The following is a 9,118-nucleotide window of genomic DNA, read 5'->3' on the forward strand; positions in this document are numbered from 1 at the left end:
GGGGGGGGGGGGTGGGTGGATGAGCACTGGGCCTGGCCTGGGCCTTCATACCAGAAGCCACCACATGGATATTAGAGGGCAAGCATGTTGAGACCCGTGGTCATCTTAACAACACCCACCCCAACCTCCTGTCTTGCACAAACTGGGAGTTTCTAAGGTTTAAAGAGAACAAGCAAAATCGTCCCAGAATTCTAGTGTCCAACCCCCAGCCATAAAGTGAATATCATCTTTGCCACCTTCTCTATGCTTAAGTTTTTGGTGGGAGAAACAAGATGTGTCCCAGTCTTTCAAACTCAGGTCATTGTAAGAACACCCAGACCAAACCTGTAGGGAATTTTTGTAAAAACTTATTTGATCCAAACAGAGGATAGATCTGGCAGCAAGATCTCAACAGACTGAGAAAAATGCTTCCAAGAAATGACAGTTTGCAGCCTCTTTTATGCATTTGGCATTAAAGCGGGAAGTAAGGAAGATTACATGAAGATGGGAGAAAGCAGGGTAGGGATTGGATTATGGGATAGTTAAGATAATGTGCTCTCTTGAGGGTGGTCTTGCCTTAGAAAGGGTCTGAAAGTGGGAGTTTCAAAGGTGTGTTAACCTAGATGCCCAGCAACAATGGACAGGGCTGCGTGAGGCAAAAATAAAGCTTTTACTAAAGAAGTTGAAGGCCTGGGGCGTGACTACCCACCCTGACCTGCCCAGTTAGGAATTTATGATCATATCACCCTGTAAAGTGACTTTCCATAGAACCTCTTTTTTTATCCACACTCAGAATGAGTGCAGTGCCACTTTGCTATGTCATTTCACTTTTGACCCACTGCCCCTGGAGGCTGAGGGGTTAATACAAGCCTCATCGAAGACCCGAACTTTCTCATTAAGCTACTGGAATGTAAAGCATGTCCACACTTGACAACCAAGAGTCAAACCAGGCCTGCCATCTAGGTAGTAGGGTAGCCTGAGATCACAAGAGTCTTTAGAAGGTAGTGTCTGGTAGCAAGATAGGGAAGATCAGTGTGGGCAGGTGTACACACACACACCAGCAGCAGCAGCAGCAGCAAAGAATCTTTACACGTGCTAGGTGTTCAGTAAAGACTTGTTAAATAAAAATATTTGGCTAGGTTCTGGACTCAAAAAGAGTCAAAAGCAGTCATAAGCAAGCCCCAACCCTTTGCACAATTGTGAGATACACTTAATTCTCATACATTTTGCTTTTCCATCCCTGGACCTTTTCCTATGCTGTCTTGTTTTCTCTACCTGGAATGCTCTTCACCTTCACGTGGCTAACTCCTTTTTATCCTTTACATTTCGGTCTAGGTTTCACTTCCAGGAAGTCTTTGCAGACCCTCTGAGCCTGGATTCTGTTCCCCCCTATGTGTTCCCATAATGCCTATACTTCCTTCCTTCATTAGCATATATCACATGGGATTTGTAATTGTCTGTTTCCTAACCTGTGTCTTTCATTAGATCATGACTCTTGAGGGCAGTGACTGCATTTTGCTTGTGTCCATGCCTTTGTGCCTAGCACATTGTAGATGTTCACTAGATATTTATGAGATGAGTATGCTAAGGACACTGTTTCCTCTTCCACTTCCTCTCCAGAAGCTGACCTTGAGTTCAGCCACCTGCTAAGTGAGACATAGATTTACTTCTTGCAGAGAGAGGTCTTTTTTTACAAAAGCCTTCAAGCTCAAAGAAATCATATCTAGAGGTGAAAGCTCAGGCACCTAGACAGGTGTAGGGTCTTCCTCCTGCAGATAACTCCTGGGGGAGGGGTCATGTTCTGGGGCTGATCCTGCTAAGAACCATCGGCGGGAGTTTGTGCATGTGTTGGGATAAAATGGAGGACATTCTTAGGTCCTGAATATCCCTTTCGTCCAGTAGGATTACACATGGTGATATAACGAGCAACTGGAAAGGGAAAAATGGGCTGTGGGACTATTGCGTCCACACAATACTATGGGGATGGCAGGGGATCTCTCAATAGCAGGAGAGTTCAAAAACTTATTTTATTTGCTTCATTGACCTGTTTTTTTTCTTTTGTGTTGATTTAATCATCCGAGGTGCTGTAATTATAGGTATGCATGTTTGTATGTAGATATAGATGATGTGCTTGAGCTTAAGGATTGGGCATAGAGAGATGGTTAGATTGTGTTTGTGTGCGTGCATGTGTGTGTTTCACACTCCTTGGACATTGGTATGTCCCTATGCCTTTAGGTCTGTCATGGAAGTGAGGAGGGAACACAGGGAAAGAACAAACAGTTATTGAGTACCTGTTCTACACCAGAAACTTTAGGATTTTTATCTTGTGTAATCCTCACAACAACTCTGTAGTACAGAGTTTGCTATCCCCATTTTACAGATAAAGACACTGAGACTCGAAGATGTTATATAACATGCCAAAGGACGTTGTAATAATTTGTGGTCCTGATAGTAATATTCGGTTTACGTCTGCTCTATCGATTCCAGGTTAACCCCTAACTCAATGATTAGGGTTTGGCATCTAGGACAAGAAACAGAAGAAAAGCACTGATTGAGCCCGGTTAAGAGCATGGTTGAAGTGTTCAGACTCTGGGGTCAGACTGATCAAATCGTGCCTCTGCCCCTTTACTGTGTGACCTTGCCATCAGGGTAGCGCACTTAGTGCATCAGTGCCTTTTTTTTTTTTTCAAAAATGCTATAAACTTCCCTTTATTAAGTAGCCATGTTGAAACAACTTAACAAATATTTATGTCCTATAAACATAGCCATTTGAAAAACAATACACAAAAATTGAAATAAAAAATGTTTTAATTCAATTAAAGTTACCACAATTAACTTACCGCAATTACTAATGGCATATCTGTGACTGTTGGGCATTGCTTTACTTTTGTAACACTGGAATCACTCATTTCCTGTTCCACATTGACCTCACAGTTTGAAGAATTCCAGTTTTGCCAAGATATGACATTATTGACAGGACTGTAGTGCCATCTACTGTAGAAATGGTAAACTGCTTTAAGCTAGTAGTTCATAGATGTCAAATATTGCCGTTTCCCTGAAAATTTTCAACTATTCTATGGAGCTCCACTGTGGCGACTTGGAGAATCTTGGCATAGTTTGGGGATTGTGGTATTATATGGGCAATAATCTTTCTTGTGCCTTTGTTTCCTCATCTGCAACATGTGGATAATAATACCTAGCTGATGGGATTGCAATGGGGTTTAAATGAGGTGTTTAGAAAGCACCTGCACTATGGCACTTGACGTTCTACATTAGAATCACCAGGAAGCATTAATAAAAGCACGGATACCTAAAGCCCTACTCACAGATTCTGATGTAAGTGGTCAGGATGGGGCTTAGGCATGGGAGTTACTTTTTTATGTATCCCAGGAGGTTTTAATGTACAGCTAGGGCTAAGAATCACTGACTTAACACATAATAAATAGGCTATTTTTAAAATAAAAGCAATATTTTTATTATCGTTAGGCAAAAAGAACACAAACCTAGGTGTCCAAAGACCTGGATTCTAGAACTTTTTTCCCATTTACTGGCTGTGTGATTTTGGACAAACATTTGCTGTCTCTTAACCTGTATTCTTCAATGTAAAGTGAAAATAATAACTTGTGCCGTCTTAATTCACAGGGTTACCGTGACGTGTGAAATGATGTGGGTGAAACTGCCCGTTACACTGTATACCAATGTAATGCATTGTTGGAAAGTAGAAGATGTAATCTTTTTCTTCAGAGTAACTAAACCCAGAACACTTGAGGGTCACCGCCCTCAGCTGGTCTACAGAGAGACCCTCAGACTCACAGCTGAGAAGGTGGAAAGAGATGGCCGGAGTTCATCTAGGAGGACTCCATCTCAGCTGTGGGAGGCCAACAGCCAGCGTATTTATGGAGTCATGCAGTACTGGAAAATCCCAGACGGGGGCAGTCTTGTATCAGCCCCAGACATGGGTTTGGGTATAACCGACCAACCGCCCAAGCCAATGTTTTGAAAAAGTTTGTGATGTTTATAGATTTTACTTATTTTTATTAGCCAAATGAACTATAATACCTAAAGTAATTACAAGTTCAAGAATTAGAACCAGAACAACAATGTGAAAACTATAAGAGAAATGAAAGCTAATTTGTACTTGCTTGAGGCTCTTTGGCAGATCTTAGCAAAAAGTTTTTCTAGATTTCTTTTTAATCACTATTTGGACTTTTGATGATTACATCTATACACATACTGGGGTTATATTCCAACCATGCAAATTAGGTGTGCATATGTAATAACAATAATAGTGCACTAATTTTAACCAATTAACAATAACGCTTTCTCTTTTCACTTCAAACATAGCCCAAGGTCAAGGGAAATCAAGTCCCAGACTCCTAGCACTACCTCTCTGCAGATTTTGTATGAAAATGCACAGGGCTTCTATTTAGCTCTAAGTATTGTGATAATAGCTACAATTTATTAAGCAACTACTATGTGCCAGATGCTTTATTTACAAACTGCTATTCCTCATAGCACATTAACAGAGGTCATAATTATCCTCATTTTTCAGGTGAAGAAACAACTCAGAGAATTTCTGCCTATGGTCACACGGATGGTAGAGGGAGAACCAAAGGCTCCAGCCAGGCCTTCTGTCTGCCAAGCTTACAGTAATTTGCTACACTACTCAGCTGTCCTAGTCTCAAGAATTTGGCTTGAAGACTCTCTGAGGTCTAGTCCAAGGCCTCAGGCAGGACTGTGGAGAGGAGGCGCCTTGTCCCACAGCTCCCTGCTCTGTCCCACAGGAGTCACCCCATAGCTTTATGACCCTGAGGCTCAAGGGATACCTGGCAACTTCTCCCAAAATGAAGGGCGTTGCCCATTGTCACAAATCAAAGGGAACTAGGGAATGGCTGGAATAACGATATGGACCCAAGGAATGTCATAAGGGGCAGAAGATTGAATTTTCTGTCCATCGTGGGACCTTAATGGAAACTGCGTTTATAAGTAGTATGGGCTCTACCTGAATCCAAAAAAAAAAAAAAAAAAAAAAAGGAGGGTCTGTCTGTGTCGTTGCAGGGCTTCTGCACCCAGCCAAGATTTTCCGTAGCTACCGTGAAGAGGGTGTTGAAAATTCTGGATGAGACTAATCTTTAGAATAACGCAATGTTTTATATGAATCCCTTTTCACTAGTGTTGCCCTGTACGTTCTCAATAATCAAGAATTATCCATAATACATATGGCAGATATTAAAGCTGTTCATCAAATTTCTCCTCCTCTCTGCCTTGCAGCCCGTTTAAGATTGCACTGCCTGGTTCCGGGTCGCTGGCGATTGGGTGTGGCTATAGACTGGTTATGGCCAATGATATGTAAGTGGAAATGATAGTATCACTTCCAGGCTGGAGTATTTAATTACCTTCATGAGCCCTTCCCAGCCCTTTGCCACAGCAAGTGGTCATCCTCCAGCTAATGGCTGCTCCATCAGCTTGAGTTTGGAGTGAGGGGAACTTGAAGCAGGGAACCCACGCAGGATAAATGAGAAAGAAACCTTTGTTATTTGAAGTCACTGGGAATTTGGTTTTGTTGTTCTTTCTGCGACTTAACATGGACTATTCTGACTACGAGTGAGTGTTTACCAGCTACCCACCTCTGTGCCCTGAGTCAAGGTGGAGTAAATTGTTTAAGGAGCAGTCCATGTAGAAAAAAAAAAAAAAAAGAATGAATTTTGGAGACAGTTTACAATTAAATATTAGTTCTGCCACTCACTGTATGTGTGATTTTAAACAAATTTTAAAACTCTTTTCTCGTCAGAATGGTAAAAACATAAACAGACCAACAATATGGATGACTCTCCAATGTATAATGCATAAAGGCTGCATATTGTATGATTCACTTATAGAACACACTGGAAAAGGCAAAATGATATGAGCAGAAAGCATTAGGGGCTGCCGGGGACTGGGGTGGAGGGTAGAGGTGGGGAGCAGTCAGCTACAAAGGGCAGCATGAAGTAGTGGGAACTGTCTGATGCCTCTATTGTGTTGGTGGTTACATAACTCTATGCATTGTCAAAACTCAGAACCGTACAGCAAAGTGAATTTTACTGTATGTAAATAAAAATTTTAAAGTGAATTAAAAGCCAGACATAAAAGGCCACATTTTGTTTGATTCCCTTTATGTAAAAAGTCCAGAGTAGGCAAATCTATAGAGACAGAAAGATTAGTGTTTGCCAGGGGCTAGCGGGAGGAAAGAATGGGGAGTGACTGCTAATGGGTGTGGGGTTTCTTTCTGGGGGTGAAGAAAATGTTCCAAATTAGTGGTGATGGTTGTATAACCTTGTGACTATACTAAAAACCACTGAACCATATACTCGAAAATGGTGAGTTTTACGATATGTGAATTATATCTCAATTTTTAAAAGTAAATGAAAAATAGCCTTTGTCTGCCAGTTTTCCCATGAGATCATACCTGGCCTAAGGTCATCAGGCCCACATCTGCCCCTTGTTCAAGGGGGTAGAGATGTTTCCTCCCCTGCCTCAACCCAGGATGCCCTTTCTGGTACTTTGGTGCCTTAGCCCTCCGAGCGGGGCTACAGATGCAGGTGGTGCTGTGGATACAGCTTCAGCCCGCAGGTAACCAGGTGAGGCTAGAGGCCTGCACAGGGCCTCAGGAACCAGCCAAGAGGCCCAAGTCTCCAGCAGGAAACCCTGGGCAGCCCTCACACCCACCCCAAGGACTGAGCTGGAGTCTGAGCTGGAGTACTTGGAGGCTGGGGGTGGAAATAGGAGAACTGATCATTTCTCTTCCAGTGTCCCCTCAGGCGTATAACAGAGGAGTGAGTGGGTGGGACAGGAGGGAGATACAGCCTGTAGGAACCTCAGAGCAGGGTGGGAAGGGATGCTCCCAGAAGTGCCCTAGGGAGGATTAGGCATTTGGGAGGCAACGCCTGGGGACAGAGGGCAGCTTTGAGGGAGAGGTGGACATGGGACTACCGCTCCTGTGACTGCCCTCTCGCACTCCCTCACCTCAACACCCAGGCCTTCTTTTTAAGGTGGAGGCCCCTGTTTGCCTCTCTCTCCTCTGTCCTGTCCTCTTGCCCGCTCTGACCTTAGGCAGGACAAGGCCGGGGCATAGGCAGGCAGGGAGTGGGGGTGGGTCTCTTTCCAAACTTGGGAAGCCTCATGGCACCCTGGGGACTGAAAAGCACCACAGCGGCCACTCCCCAGGCCAGGCAGTGCCGTGACTGGGGTGGGGGTCCACCCTGGCGCCCTGGGCCCACGCTGGCAGCACCAGTGCCCTGCATCCCTCTGCCTCAAGCCCTGGGCAAGAGGCAAGAGTGGGTTGGGGTGAAGGCCAGGACTTGTTGTGGCTGTGATAATGTCAGGGCCTCCCAGGCAAGAGAAAACTGTGGTTTGCACATTGCTTACATTTTTCTTATGATGCCAGGCTGGAAAATGGTTGGAAATAAAAGCTAGGGAGCACGGGCTGACTCTCCTCAAAGACAGTGGCACTGAGGGTGAAGGGAAGGACATCTCAGAGTGGAAGATGCTGTGGGCATGGGTACAAGGAGGTGCTGTGGTCTTGGCACAGGGTTTCCAGATAGGCGACTCCCACCTACCATGGCTCCACTCCACCCGCACCCCTACACCAACTCTCAACAACCCCAGCCTCATCCTCACCAGAGATACAAAAGCATGCAATAGCTGAGTGACTTGTGGCAAAGCCATCAGACCTTTTAAGCCCTGGAGGCCAGGACTGGGACAAGGAGGGGTGACGGAGAGGAGTCTTGGGGCTGTCCCCTGGTCCCACTTCCTCCCATTGACCATTGCTTGCACAGGAGTGGCTGGCAGAGATAGGAGTGAGACCCAGGTTGAGTCTCCTCCTCCTGCAGGACCTCTAATCTCTCATCTCCGAGGCTGCTCCTTCTCACCTGCTCTCACCCACCTCCCCAATGTCTGGGGCACAGGTAGACGAGTCTTTGCCTCAGGGGAGCCTGCGGACAGCCCCTGGCGAACCACTGGGTGCTTTTTCCAAACCCCAGGGCCTGTATCACCTCCTCTGGCATAAAACCCTGCCTCACTCTTTCTTTCTGCTGCTCTTCGTTTTCCTTTCTGACCCTGTTCCTGAATGCTTTGCTCCACATTCCTTCTTCCCTAAAGGTAGCCTAGAAAGAGAGGAGAGACACCAGCCAGTGGGAACAGACTCAGGCAGTGGGATCGCCTGTCAGTCCCTGGGACCCTGGCTCCTCCCTCCTCAGATGCGCACCAGCCTGTGCCCTCAGAATGTCTGAGTGGGGAACTCCTGGTTCTCTCTTTCCTTCTGCCAGATGAGATTTTCTCCCCATTTCACCCGCTCTGGCAACACTGAAAATCCATCTGTCTCAGCCTCCTTCCCCGACTCTTGTGGCTTCTTTGCTCCCGGTGCACCAAAAGCCGTTTCTATAGACCAGCAACTTCTCTTCCTCCTGCTAGTCTGTTGACTGATGCTCCATATCAACTGTGCATCTGTGCTCTCAGAACAGGATTCCTTTTTCTACCCAGCCTCTCTCCACTTCTTGCTTGAGAAGTGTGTGCGTGTGTGCGTGTGTGCGTGTGTGTGTTTAGATTTCTGCAGTGTCTTTTCAAATCAAGAGATAGCGATGTTCCAGAGTAGAGCAGCTGGATTCAGGGCAGAGGAAGCTTTTGTTTGGGTAGTGCCCCTAATGGTCTCATTTGACTCCTGGTGCTAGATATCAGGACAAGGTGGGGCCCTGGCTCAAGTGAAGTTGACTACAGTGGGGAAAGCCCAGGCCCTGGGCATCAGTTGGCTGGCTCCTGGCCCCAGCTCAGGGACCATGACAGACGCCTCTCTCGAGCTTTCTGTCCTTTGGTTTCCTCATCTGTCACGTGGAGATACCTGCCTGACCCAACTCGCAGACTGTGGGCTGGAGATGATGCTCCATCCGGATGGCCTGCTCACTGTTCCAGCAACCTCCAGCTCAGCACTGCAACTCAGCACTGTTTCTCATGCTATATTCCCTCCTCTGAACGTCCCCTCCAGGGCCTCTTCCTTCCTAAATCCTAACTCCTTCAAAGATCCAGTCTATCCTTTCTCCTCTGTGAAACCTGATTACTCTGGCTGATGGTGTTTGATCTCTTCTTTCAACTTCTGTAACTCTCGGAG

Source organism: Pteropus alecto, unplaced genomic scaffold (genome assembly GCF_000325575.1).
Source record: "Pteropus alecto unplaced genomic scaffold, ASM32557v1 scaffold22, whole genome shotgun sequence".
Lineage (NCBI taxonomy): Eukaryota > Metazoa > Chordata > Mammalia > Chiroptera > Pteropodidae > Pteropus > Pteropus alecto.